The sequence below is a fragment of the Glycine soja genome, chromosome 20 (genome assembly GCF_004193775.1).
Source record: "Glycine soja cultivar W05 chromosome 20, ASM419377v2, whole genome shotgun sequence".
NCBI lineage: Eukaryota > Viridiplantae > Streptophyta > Magnoliopsida > Fabales > Fabaceae > Glycine > Glycine soja.
In genome coordinates, this window is record NC_041021.1 from 44,580,037 (window position 1) to 44,592,574 (window position 12,538).

Sequence of the window (12,538 nt, forward strand, 5' to 3'; positions counted from 1 at the left end):
AAAAGTGTCACTGTCAAGTGTAATGTGAGAAATGTGAGAGTTTTCTAAAACTAAATTAAATTCACAATTTTTTTCTTGATTTTGAAAATAGTATAAAAGTATTTCTAAAATAATTTAAAAATTATTTTAGCTCCATTTTTACCTAACGCATTTTGTTTTGAAAATTACATTTGAAAATAAAAAATAAAAACTCATATCCACCCCCAAATAGGCCCTAATTTTTTTAAAGAAAAATATTAAAAATAAAATTGAAACTGATATAAGAAATGAAGAAAGTATGTTGAATAAACAATGACAAGAATTAAAAAAAATGACAAAAAGAAAGAAAAGGAAAGCATATTAAAATTATCCACTTTATTATTGAATTAAAAGAATAATGAAATAAAATGTATAAAATTAATTATTGATTATAAAATAAAGAGTCTTACTAATTGATATCCTTTTTAAGGAACTCAAAAAAATACTTATTATAAAAATTATAAGAGAAAAAAATATAATTAACATATCTCAATAAAAAAAATTAATTATTGATTCACATGAATGTAATTTCTTTTATTTTTATCATATTTTCCCACACTTTTACTCCAAAGAGGAGGACATGAATGAGATATTCTTATGAGAATAAGGAAAATTATTTCCTAAAATATCATTAATTTATTTTTTATGCATTTTTTATTTAAATTATTTTGAATTTTAAAGATATTTTGAAGAATATTAAAAATTTAACTAAACGTATTTTTTTGGCTTAAATAGATGTTTTCATATTTGTAATTTTTTTTCAATTTATTACCTAAAAATATGTTATTTTATTTTACTATCTAACATTTTCAAACTTTTACTTTCAGTTCATCTAAATCATTTAAGTGATGATATAACATTATGCTAGTTTATCACATCATCATTTAATATATTATCACATTAATTAATAATGTAATTTGTCACATCATCATTTAATGGATTAAGACTAATGATATATATTAAAATAAAAGTTTAAAAAATCAGAAAAAAAATATTATTGTTTATATAATAAACTGAAAAATATATATTATAAGTATTAAAAACATATTTAAATCTTTTTAAAAATACACATAAATAATATTCACATGTTATATTTCTAGAAATAACATCCTTGAAAATGAAAAAACAATTATGTGAAACAAACAACTTCCTAAGAGTGTGTTTAGATAGAAAATTTTAACTCAGGAAAGTAATTTATTAGAGAATTTAAATTTCTTTAATATGAAATTTATTGTTTGAATGTTTTTATGAAAAATTTAATTTTTTTGAATTTTAAAATAAAATTTTAAATAACTAAAAATGTGAAATTTTAATTTCTTTCTAAAATGTGAGAATTTGAAATTTTATTCTTGATAAAAGAATCTTTTAAGGAGGTAGGTGGAGGACACGTAGAATTGCATCAATCAGGAACATCCGTCATGCTCATCACACGGGGGAGGTATTTCGTCGATACAAAGGGTCTGGGTCATGCATTATGCAATTGACGGAAATGCTATGGTTAGATGTGGTGGTGTATAACATCGTGTCCCAGTTTCCTTGTGACTCTCCATGTCACATTAATATTCTTCTTTTTGAAAATACACCAATCATATATTCATTTTCTTTCACCCTCACAATTTTAATTTTTTTATTCAAATATAAAATTTTAAAAATAAAAGAATTTCAGTTGAAGTATTTAAAATTTTTAAAATTTTAAATTTCCTCGTCCAAACACACTCCAAGTTAAATATAAATTCTCCATTAAAATAAAAGTTGTATTTCCGTCTAGAAAAACTAAAATTAGAATATCCAATGAACATTTAAATTAAAATCTATGGAGTTTCTTATTAGCTATCTTGGAAGTAGTCAAGCATAGTCTCGATGAGATGAGTTTCTTTAATTCCGGTTCCCGTAAGATACTCATTTCTATATGATTTTCGCGAGTAAATTAATATTAAAATAAGATACAGATTTCTATATTATTAATTGTGTTAAATTTTTTATTTTACATTTAAATTTATTTTTCCTTAAAATGTAAACCTTTTTCATATCAATCACATTAAAAAATTGATTAACTTTTTTATAACTCAAAACTCAATTATTTATACCATCAATTGTTTTATTTTTTTAAAATATAATTATCTCTAAATTTTGTTTTTTTATTTTTTTCTATTTATTTATTTATTTGAATTAGTTATATATATTTTTAATTGTAAATATTCTTTAATTTATATTTTTAAATTTTACTTAAATAAAAACTATTCATCAAATATATGAGACATTTTAATATTATACACAAAATTAAAAGAATGTCCGAAATAGTATACTAATACATGTCAATGATATTTCATAATCTTCAACCCAAACAAATAATTATTGCTTAAATGGTGTAAGTTTTTCAGTATATTTTCTTATTATGAATTCTTTGAGTGTCTACAAAACAAATACTATGACATTCATTTTTTAACCTATGTTTGTTTTAGTTTTTTAAAAGAAAATTTAAAGTTACAAAATTTAAAATAAGAGTTTTAAAACTAAATTAAATAGAATGTTTTAACCCAAGAGAGAGAGAGTGAGAATGAGGAGAAGCATAAGAGAAAAAGAAAGCAGGGAACAGGAAAAGAGAGAGATAAGACAGTTTGACTTTTATTTTAGAAAAAAGTTCATTCACTTATTTTTTTTAAATACTTTTTTCTTTTATAACATTTAAAATTTAAATTGTTTAATTTTAAAGAGTTTTCAGAAAATACATTTAATTCAACTTATTTTAAATAGAAAAAATAGGTAAAATATCACCATATTCTGATTTATTAAATGAACTTATAGGCTTAGAGCTAGCCAGCCCGATCATCTTTAGGAATTTCATGCTTTTATTATCCCTACACTAAAATTTATATACTAGTAGGAAAGGAATGTCAATAACTAATTTTATTTCTACAATTAGTATAGATCAATTTTATTTAATAATAATTAAATTATTGATTGATACTATTAAAGGTTTATATTAACACTATAATATATCATATTAATAATATGTTATATCGAATTAACCATACAGACTAGACGCTAGACCTATCAAACCAGACTGACCGGTATCACTTCTGGAAAATGTTACGTAACTTGTTTCTCCGAGAACATTGTGATGCTTCAAATTTGAGATGAAATGATTCAAAGTCAAGATATAGACTTGAATTCATATACCGTGTATAAGATATTGGTATTGGCATGATACTTTTTATCAATACTTTTCAAAAGATATAAAGCAATGAACCCATGCCACTCAGAACTTTCTCAGTGCCTTCCATATAGATTCAACAAATTCTTTTAAGGTTTCCAATTCAGAACTAAACTAATTAACAATTCGGCCTATGTGAAGTATATCAAATTATCATTTGCTCACACACAAAGTCTCTCTCATCTGCAATTGACATAAGAAACACTTTACTTTTATCAAACCTGATAAATTAAATTAAGAAATTAAGTCTGAAGATTTGGTTGGTTTGTTCTAGCTCTTTTGGTGAGAATATATATGGATTCTCTATGTTGAATATAACTTGAATTTTTACATCATATGTTTGTCAAGTAAAAATTGTTTTTTTATTTCTATTTTCACTAATATTGACAAGGTCACATGGAGAAATAATTAAATATAACATTTTCACATTACCTTTATAAACAACACTAAGCCATCTGAACTGTGATAATTATAGTAAAATTAGTATTATCAAATAAGTAACGATCGAGGGTGGAGTTAGAGTTACTGTTATATCACACAACCCAACCTCACGAAATGAGAGAATTGAATTAAATAATAAATAAGGTTATATTACTCATTTCCCTATTAATATTGTTACTTCGAAGTTCGATCCCCTTAAAAAATAACTTTGAAATTCAATTGGATGCAAGCTTTTCAAAAGTAACAATCAATTAACCAAGAAGATAAACAATCCATCTTAAACTTGAACCTTAGCTTAGCATGTGCTATGAAGATTCTTCCAGTTAATGACTATTAGGTTTCCACCTAAACCGACTAAACATATATTCATGATATTAACAAAAGCAATATGGTGAATAACAAGTGAATAAAATCAGAAATTTCTTCGCACTAGCTAGGCAATCCACATGAATGGAATCAATGTATATTCACACTTCCAGTGGATCGAATCATCAGAAAATATACATATAATATATAAACCCTTGGCTCATATATATTGCTTGTAAGACGTGACAAGTGTTCTTAATTAAACCTACATATGGTTAGTTTCGTATTATTAACCATTTACGCTATCGATTTTTGCATTATTCTTAAGCCTTGATTGTCTTGTTAATTATATGATTATTTGCCATGCTTCCTTTGTCCAAGTCCATCTACTGATTTGAGTCTGCCTTGGTCTAGTGGTTCCCCCTAAGTACGGTACGTATAGCTTGAACTATACAATACGTCAAATGGCTGTTAGAAAATGAAAATATTTGTAAGCATACTAGAAGCTGGAAAGATGAAAATGATCGCTCAAGTTAGCAAAACTTGACCTGCAATGCCAATGTCGTTAATTAGCAGCCTTCACGACATTCTAGTCTTGGTTAATATTTCTTTTTCCATCCTTATCCCTAATTAATCTTTGTGAAACTTTTATGTGTGTGAAACCCTTGAATTTGGGAGAAGGGGTTCGTGACTTAGTGCATTGATATTTTATTTATAGCTTTGGATAACTGATGATGATATTCAATCTGTAGAAATCAACATTATGTATAGCTTATTCTCTAAGGTGGCATGCTATGACTAATGATCTCAGAAGCTTAAGTTTTCAGAGATACTTTTGTATACGCTTAGTTAGTTATATCTCCACCACTTGTCACTGTACATTTATTTTTATTTTTGTAAGCACTACTTGTCATTGTCTACCCCGTCAAAAAAGTATGACTAGTACCCGTACTTGTTTGAGTTGGTTACTTACACATGGAGTCAAGAGCATTCTAAGTTACACTCAACCAAGTCTTACAGAATCTTAATTATATTAATATAACTAATAATTAATGTTGAAGCTTCATTTGAAAATTTTGTGTGTATAGCTGGCTAGGGAAAGCAATTAAAGAGAAAAGACCTAGTCCATGCTTTTAGGTACAAGATCTCCACTGTGTCTTAGTCCCCTAAACGACGTGTCGAGGAGATCATAAGTTATTGAGCAGTCTATAGGAAGAAAATGAAGAGCATGATTTTGTTTTTTGAGTCATTTTTATAAATAAAATATTAATATGAGTGTCTTTCAAATAATTTACTACTATAATTCATTTTTAATCATTAATCTATCGAAATTAATGATTTGACTAATATATTTAAAAAAACATGACATGTGACATATTTTTTTGACAGTATTATGTGATCTCTTAACTTATTAATTAAATGTCATTTTTAATGATCAATCATTAAAAGAGACATATAATGATAAATTATTTTAAAAAACATTCATATTGATATTTTTGTTTATAAAAATAATCCAATATGACTAATTATTGGTAGAATACGTTGTATTTTGACATGACTAACATTACATTTTACATGTAATACTTTATAATAAAACTAACAAATTAATTAACATTTGTCATTAAAAAATATTAAATTTTATTTACGTTTTTTTATGAATTCTTATATTTGTGTTAGTGAATGTGATTCCATCTTAATTAATTATTTATACCTGATTAAAAATTTAAAACATCGTATATTCATTTACAAATTTTAATTATCAAATTGCATTGCAATTTACAAGGGTGAATGTAATTAACGTAGCTAAACAAAAATTGAAGCCATGGAAAGCACATGAATCTCTGATGCTATGGAGCACACAAGTTGAACACAATGTCTATCAACAATAAACTTCATTATACAAGGTGGAAGCAGCTAATCAAGGACATGTTAAACGGAATCAAAGGAAATATTTTGTTCACATCTTTTGACTGACTCTGCAAATGGCTGTAGAGTTTGAGTCTGAGTTTTGGCGTTTACCACCTTGACGGGTTTTCCATGTTCATAATAAATGAAGTGGGGGAAATTACTCGCTTATTTTATGTTCATACATTGAAAGAAACGTTTATAATCTATAATGAAAAGGGCTGCGTTTTACTTTCTTTATTAGCTTTAAATTCAATATACTTGTTTTAGATGAATGTTGCAAATTAACAAGGGAAAAACTTTATAAGTGAAATGGTTTCTCATTATTCAATAAAAAAACGTGGGATGATTGAAAGTGAATTAGTATTACTCGTAATAATTCTTCGTCACACATATTTTGGGTTCCCACAAGGAAAAATTTATTACAGCATGGACGAATAAGGTCATGCACCTAGGCAACACAACAATAAACAGGTATTAACAACTGATTTTATTTGTTAGTAACGATTAATATTAAATGGTATTTAATTGTTGTATATTTTCATGTTTGTTGTGTATTTTAAATGTAGGGTTGAATCAGCTCATTGGGCTCTCAAAAGAGTACTACAAAATAGCGTTGGAGACCTATGTAGTGTTTGGGATGCCATGAACAACATGATCACGCTGCAACACGTCGAAATTAAAGCATCCTTTGAAACCAGTACGCATGTGGTTGGCCATGTATATAAAAAAACCTTATACAAGAGGCTTCTTGGGATGGTTTCGAGGGATGCTTTAAATCAGATTGCTTCTGAGATTGACCGTCTACGTTATCTCGGCAACAATCTCTCTTCTTGTGGTTGTGTGATGAGAAGCACGCACGGGCTTCCTTGTGCATGTGAGCTTTCTAGGTATACTGCTAGCAGCATCCCATTGGAGTCAGTCCATCTTTTTTGGAGGAGACTTTGCTTTTCAGACCAAGGGTTATGTGAGACGGAAGTCACCATCAAGGAAGAAATAGAGGTCATATCTAAAAGGTTTGATGAACTTGATGTGGCTGGCAAAGTAAATCTGAAGAGTAAACTTCGAGAAATCGCATACCCTGATCATAACTCTATGTGCCCTCCTCCATCAAAGGTGAACACTAAAGGTGCACCGAAGAAACCGATGAAAAGAAGTCAAACATCCACAAAGTGTGATCCGTCTTACTGGGAGTATGTTGATGCTTTTCATTCTGTTCAAAGCAGCAACTCTCCAGTGAAACGAAGTGCATCATGTTCTCAACCGCGTCAGCCAACAAGGATCATCCCGATGTTGGATCAATTTGCGTCATTCTTTCAAGGTTTCATTCGTGACGTTGTGGATGTGAAAGCGGACGGTAACTGTGGATATCGGTCCATTGGCGCTTTATTAGGTATGGGGGAAGATTCGTGGCCGTTAGTGCGTAATGAATTGCTTAAAGAACTTGGCAGGTGGTCGCATGAGTACATGAACCTCTTCGGTGGCACAGAGAGATTTGAACAATTAAAGTTGTCCCTACTTGTTGATGGATTTTCAAAGGTATGTTTTTAGGTTAATTTTTTTTAATAACAATGTTTAAATTACTTACATGTGTATGTTTGGTTCATTCAGGTTAGTGTGGACAAGTGGATGGATATAACAGACATGGGATATGTGATTGCTTCACGGTATAACGTAATCCTTGTATCGTTGTCCCAACAACAAAGCATGACATTTTTCCCTCTTAGAAGTCAACCACCACCTGACTCTTCTGGCCACCGCATCATATGTGTCGGTCACGTGTTTGGAAATCATTTTGTTCAGGTACATTGAATATAGTTAGTGTAACAATTATGCAATGACTTCGCTTGTTCGTTTGGCACGGTCAGCGCATGATATAATGTTTGTTCATGTACAACAGGTTTATTTGAAAGACCATTGTCCGTTGCCGCCCCCAGCGCTGTTGTGGTCAACCAATTGTTATTCTCAGGCAAAGCAATGGGCAATTCCATATATTAGTAGAATGCAGGAATACACAAGCTTGATGTCATTCAAAACACACTATGTAGACCTAAATGAAGACTAAACATTCATTGTTTATTTATTTGTATTCATTATGCGATATAATTCGTTGTAACCCGTCACTAACCAATTAATATTATCAACTACTCGTTTGGTTAAGCAAGGAAATTGTTGGTCCAACAAAAATTCGCTTTGAGTGTATCATTTCCTATTTCATCATGGCATCAAGATATAGAACAGAAGTTTCATAGTTTACCTGTAAGAAAATTGGCACATAAATGGAAATGGTTCTTCATCTATTTCGTAGAAAGAGCTCCAACCCATAAGTGGCTGAGACTCCATGATCATGCTCCAGACACGAAGATATATAAAGACGTTGAAGTATTGAAGAAGGATTATAAGTCCCTTCCTTGCTGAAACAGTAGTAGAACGTGGGGAATATGAAAGGAAGTTGGCAATTTATATGAATACGAAATAGGAATATACGATGATGAGAGTGAATCATATGTAACTTAAGGTGGCTATTAATTGCTTGGAGAATGTGCGCGCCGCCTTCTATGCGTGAATGCGTTTTAATGGTGACGATGAGTATGCTTGCGAGAGTTACAAGAATACAAGGGGAATAAGAATATTCCAAGTTTGAACTTTAATGAACTCTCTTGCTTCTTTAATGAATAGGTTTTGAAGATTGTGATCGTGGAGCTTCTGTGCATTTGGAAGATTTGATCTTTTTTAGGATCCTTTAATTAATCCATTTATCACATTGTAAACAAGCAAGATGATTAGGTCTAATATGCTGTTATGTAGCCTATAATGGAACTGTGCATGCTAGCTCTGCTTGCTTTAGGCCAATCATGAATTCGGTTATTACAGTAATTATTTACTTGAACATGGAAAAAGGGTTCATTTCCTATTTTTTTCGATTTTGAGGCTTTGTTTTGACGTGTTAGTTGACGGAACTGGGGAACGGGACTATTTTTTTTGGATTCTTTGACGTCCAAACATGAGAAATGGCCGCCCTCCATTGTCTCAGGGCACAGGCACACCCACGCAAAAAAATCCCAAACATGGGTACTTGAACATGGAAAAAGGGTTCATTTCCTATTTTTTCCGATTTTGAGGCTTTGTTTTGACGTGTTAGTTGACGGAACTGGGGAACGGGACTATTTTTTTTGGATTCTTTGACGTCCAAACATGAGAAATGGCCGCCCTCCATTGTCTCAGGGCACAGGCACACCCACGCAAAAAAATCCCAAACATGGGTACTTGAACATGGAAAAAGGGTTCATTTCCTATTTTTTCCGATTTTGAGGCTTTGTTTTGACGTGTTTGTTGACGGAACTGGGGAACGGGACTATTTTTTTTGGATTCTTTGACGTCCAAACATGAGAAATGGCTGCCCTCCATTGTCTCAGGGCACAGGCACACCCACGCAAAAAAATCCCAAACATGGGTACTTGAACATGGAAAAAGGGTTCATTTCCTATTTTTTCCGATTTTGAGGCTTTGTTTTGACGTGTTAGTTGACGGAACTGGGGAACGGGACTATTTTTTTTGGATTCTTTGACGTCCAAACATGAGAACTGGGGAACGGGACTATTTCCTGATTTATTAATTATTTTAAAAACTTTTATTTTTTATGTAATTCTTACAAACAAAACTCATGATTCTAGGTTCCCTTTTTTTTAAAAATAAATTTAAAACAACCGTAAACTTCGCTTAAGGACCACAAACAATCGGAATAACAAACTATATTATAAAATAATAAACTGTGCAAAACACGCCAACTATATTAAACAAAAACTGTAATAATTACAAATATTCATGTCAACTACAACACAACAATATAAATACAATGATCAATGGTCCGTGCGGCGTCTCTGACGAGCCCTGACCGTCCCATCAGCACTGGGTCCCCCTCTCGCGATCGTCAGGCAGTCCTGCATAATGTCATATAACTCTGTGCCTGCAGTGACTATCCTAAGGTTGAGCACACGCTCCAACCTCTGTGCAATCGCCTCATATCCCTCGTAATCATCCTGTCAAAGTCAGTAAAAACATTTATTATGAAATTCAAAATAAACAACAACTCATAAAACATTAAACGCGCAAATAATCTTACCACATATGGAGGGGGGTCAAATGCCACTGGAACCTGGGGGCTGGGCGGCTGTATGTAGTCCTCAGGGTCTGCAGCTGGTGCATCCCTCTGCTGGTCAGCTGCCTGGGTCGGTGTCATGAAAGGGTGAGATATGCGGAAAAATCACTCAATGTAATTCGCAGATACCTGCCCAGGCACTAAACAAGGCTGACCCGCAGGTAGTAAGTGATCCGCAAACTCCATCCACCTGTCATCTATCTGCTCCTGTGACAATCGTGCACTAACAGGCGGCGGAGGGATGCTCTGGATGTAACCGAACTGGCGTACCACCCTCTCCGGTCGAACTGCGACGATCATAGGACCCCATCTGAGCTGACCCTGGAACGATGAAATCTCCTGAAACGCCCTAACACCCCGATGCTCCGTGTACGGCAACTAGGACACATCTGTGACGGTCAAACCATCACAACGTGCCCTGTAGGGTGCTCCTGTGATGCCCTTCATGTGCGCCTTCGACGTCAACCACCGGGAAGCACGTGGGGACGTCTCCTGGTATGTGTCGTCAGTCACGCACTGATGCACACTAGGGAAGTGCTCATAGATCCAGCACTACACAATAATTGAGGTTAACATAACATAAAAACATGTTTAAATCATAATCGAACCTAACATATTAATAAACACAAAATTTACCTGAAATAGCGTCAAGTACCCCGCAAGCTGTCGGGTGGTGGTCCTACAAGCCTCATCTAACTGGTCGTACATATGAACCAGCGCGGCAACCCCCCAAGCGTAACCACCACTATGAGCGAGGTCCCGGAAAGCGTCAAGGTGGACCACATGCACGTATGTTGCACTCTTATTAGCAAAAAGAGTGCAACCGACAAGGTGCAGCAAATAAGCGCGAGCTGCGACAATCCACCGCCGGGCCTGACATCTGGTCTCATAAATGTCACGAACCCATCCTAATCGTACATATGCTCCACGTGTGAGTGCTGTCTCGGCTCTGGCCTCCTCCGTAGACACTTCCAGCAACTCCGTGAGCAAGAATCTGGCCTCCTCCGTAGAAAGAGCGTGGAAACTGTGCAAGGCGCCAGTGATGGGCAAATGTAGAATGGACGACACATCATCCAATGTGATCGTCAGCTCTCCTACTGGAAGGTGGAAGGTGCTAGTCTCACTGTGCCACCTCTCCACAAATGCGGATATAAGTCCAGGATCGCCAGTAATAACTGAACAATCTATCAGTGGACTTAATCCTGTGGCAGCCACCAGGCCTTCAATCTCAGGCACTGGCCTCCCAATCAGTGTCAGCTTCCTCCCATGTGACACTAACTTCAAATCAGGACGTTCCTGATTTGAAGTACAAATTATACAATTATTAAAAAAAATTAATCATAAACAAATAAATAAACAATGACAAATAATTAACAAATTAAAATACCTGTCCACTCCACACGGCATGTGCAACATGCTCGGCAAATGATGTGAGCACTGACGGGTCACGTGGACCACCAGGGAATCCCTCTGCAGCATCATCACCATCTGACCCCTCACCACTATCAGCACCCTGTGCGTCCGCACGCATCTCAGGTGCCTCCGTAGGCTGCTCAGGGACATCATCAGTCATGTCAGCGACGTCCTCAGCCATATCACGTCCCTCCGTAGTCATCTGATGAACGCGTAGCCTACGGGCTGAGGCAGTAGGCCTACGCCTCTCGGGAACATCGCCAGCATCCTCGTCAGCAGCTCTATCTCTGCCTACAACTCTACCTATGGCACGACCTAAACCTCGTGTTCTGGCCATGATCTGTAAATCATGTCGAACACGTATTTTTTTCGGTCAAAATATACACAATTTTCTTTATAAAAAATCAACTTTATTTATAAACAAATAAGACTAACTTAAATCAAATTATTTTCACACATACACGACCTAATTTTAAAAACAAAATTAAACAACTTCATTTATATAAAAAAAAACAACTAATGTAAAATAAAATTATTAATAAACATGCACAACTTAATTTTTTTTTAAAAAAATTAAACAACTTCATTTATAAAAAAAAAACACAACTAATATAAAAATAATTCATTACTAAACATCCACAACTTAATTTTTTAAAAAAAATAAACAACTTCATTTATAAAAAAAAACACAACTAATGTAAAAAAAATTAATTAGTAAACATCCACAAGTTAATTTTTTTAAAAAAAATTAAACAACTAATGTAAAAAAAAATTATTTAGTAAACATCCACAATTTTTTTAGTAAATAAAATACTTCATTTATAATAAAATAAACTAATTAATTATAAAAAATTAGTATTTTTATAAAACTTCCAAAACACACAACTTTAATTATAAAAATAGACAACTTCATTTTTAAAAAAAAACACTAATTTAAAAAAAAACAATAAACAAAAACAAACACAACTACTTTTATAAAAAAAAATTAATTTACAAATTAATATTTAGTAAAAATACACAATTTAAATTATAAAAAAAATATGACATCAAAAACCCAAACTTCATTTTTCATAAAATCTAAA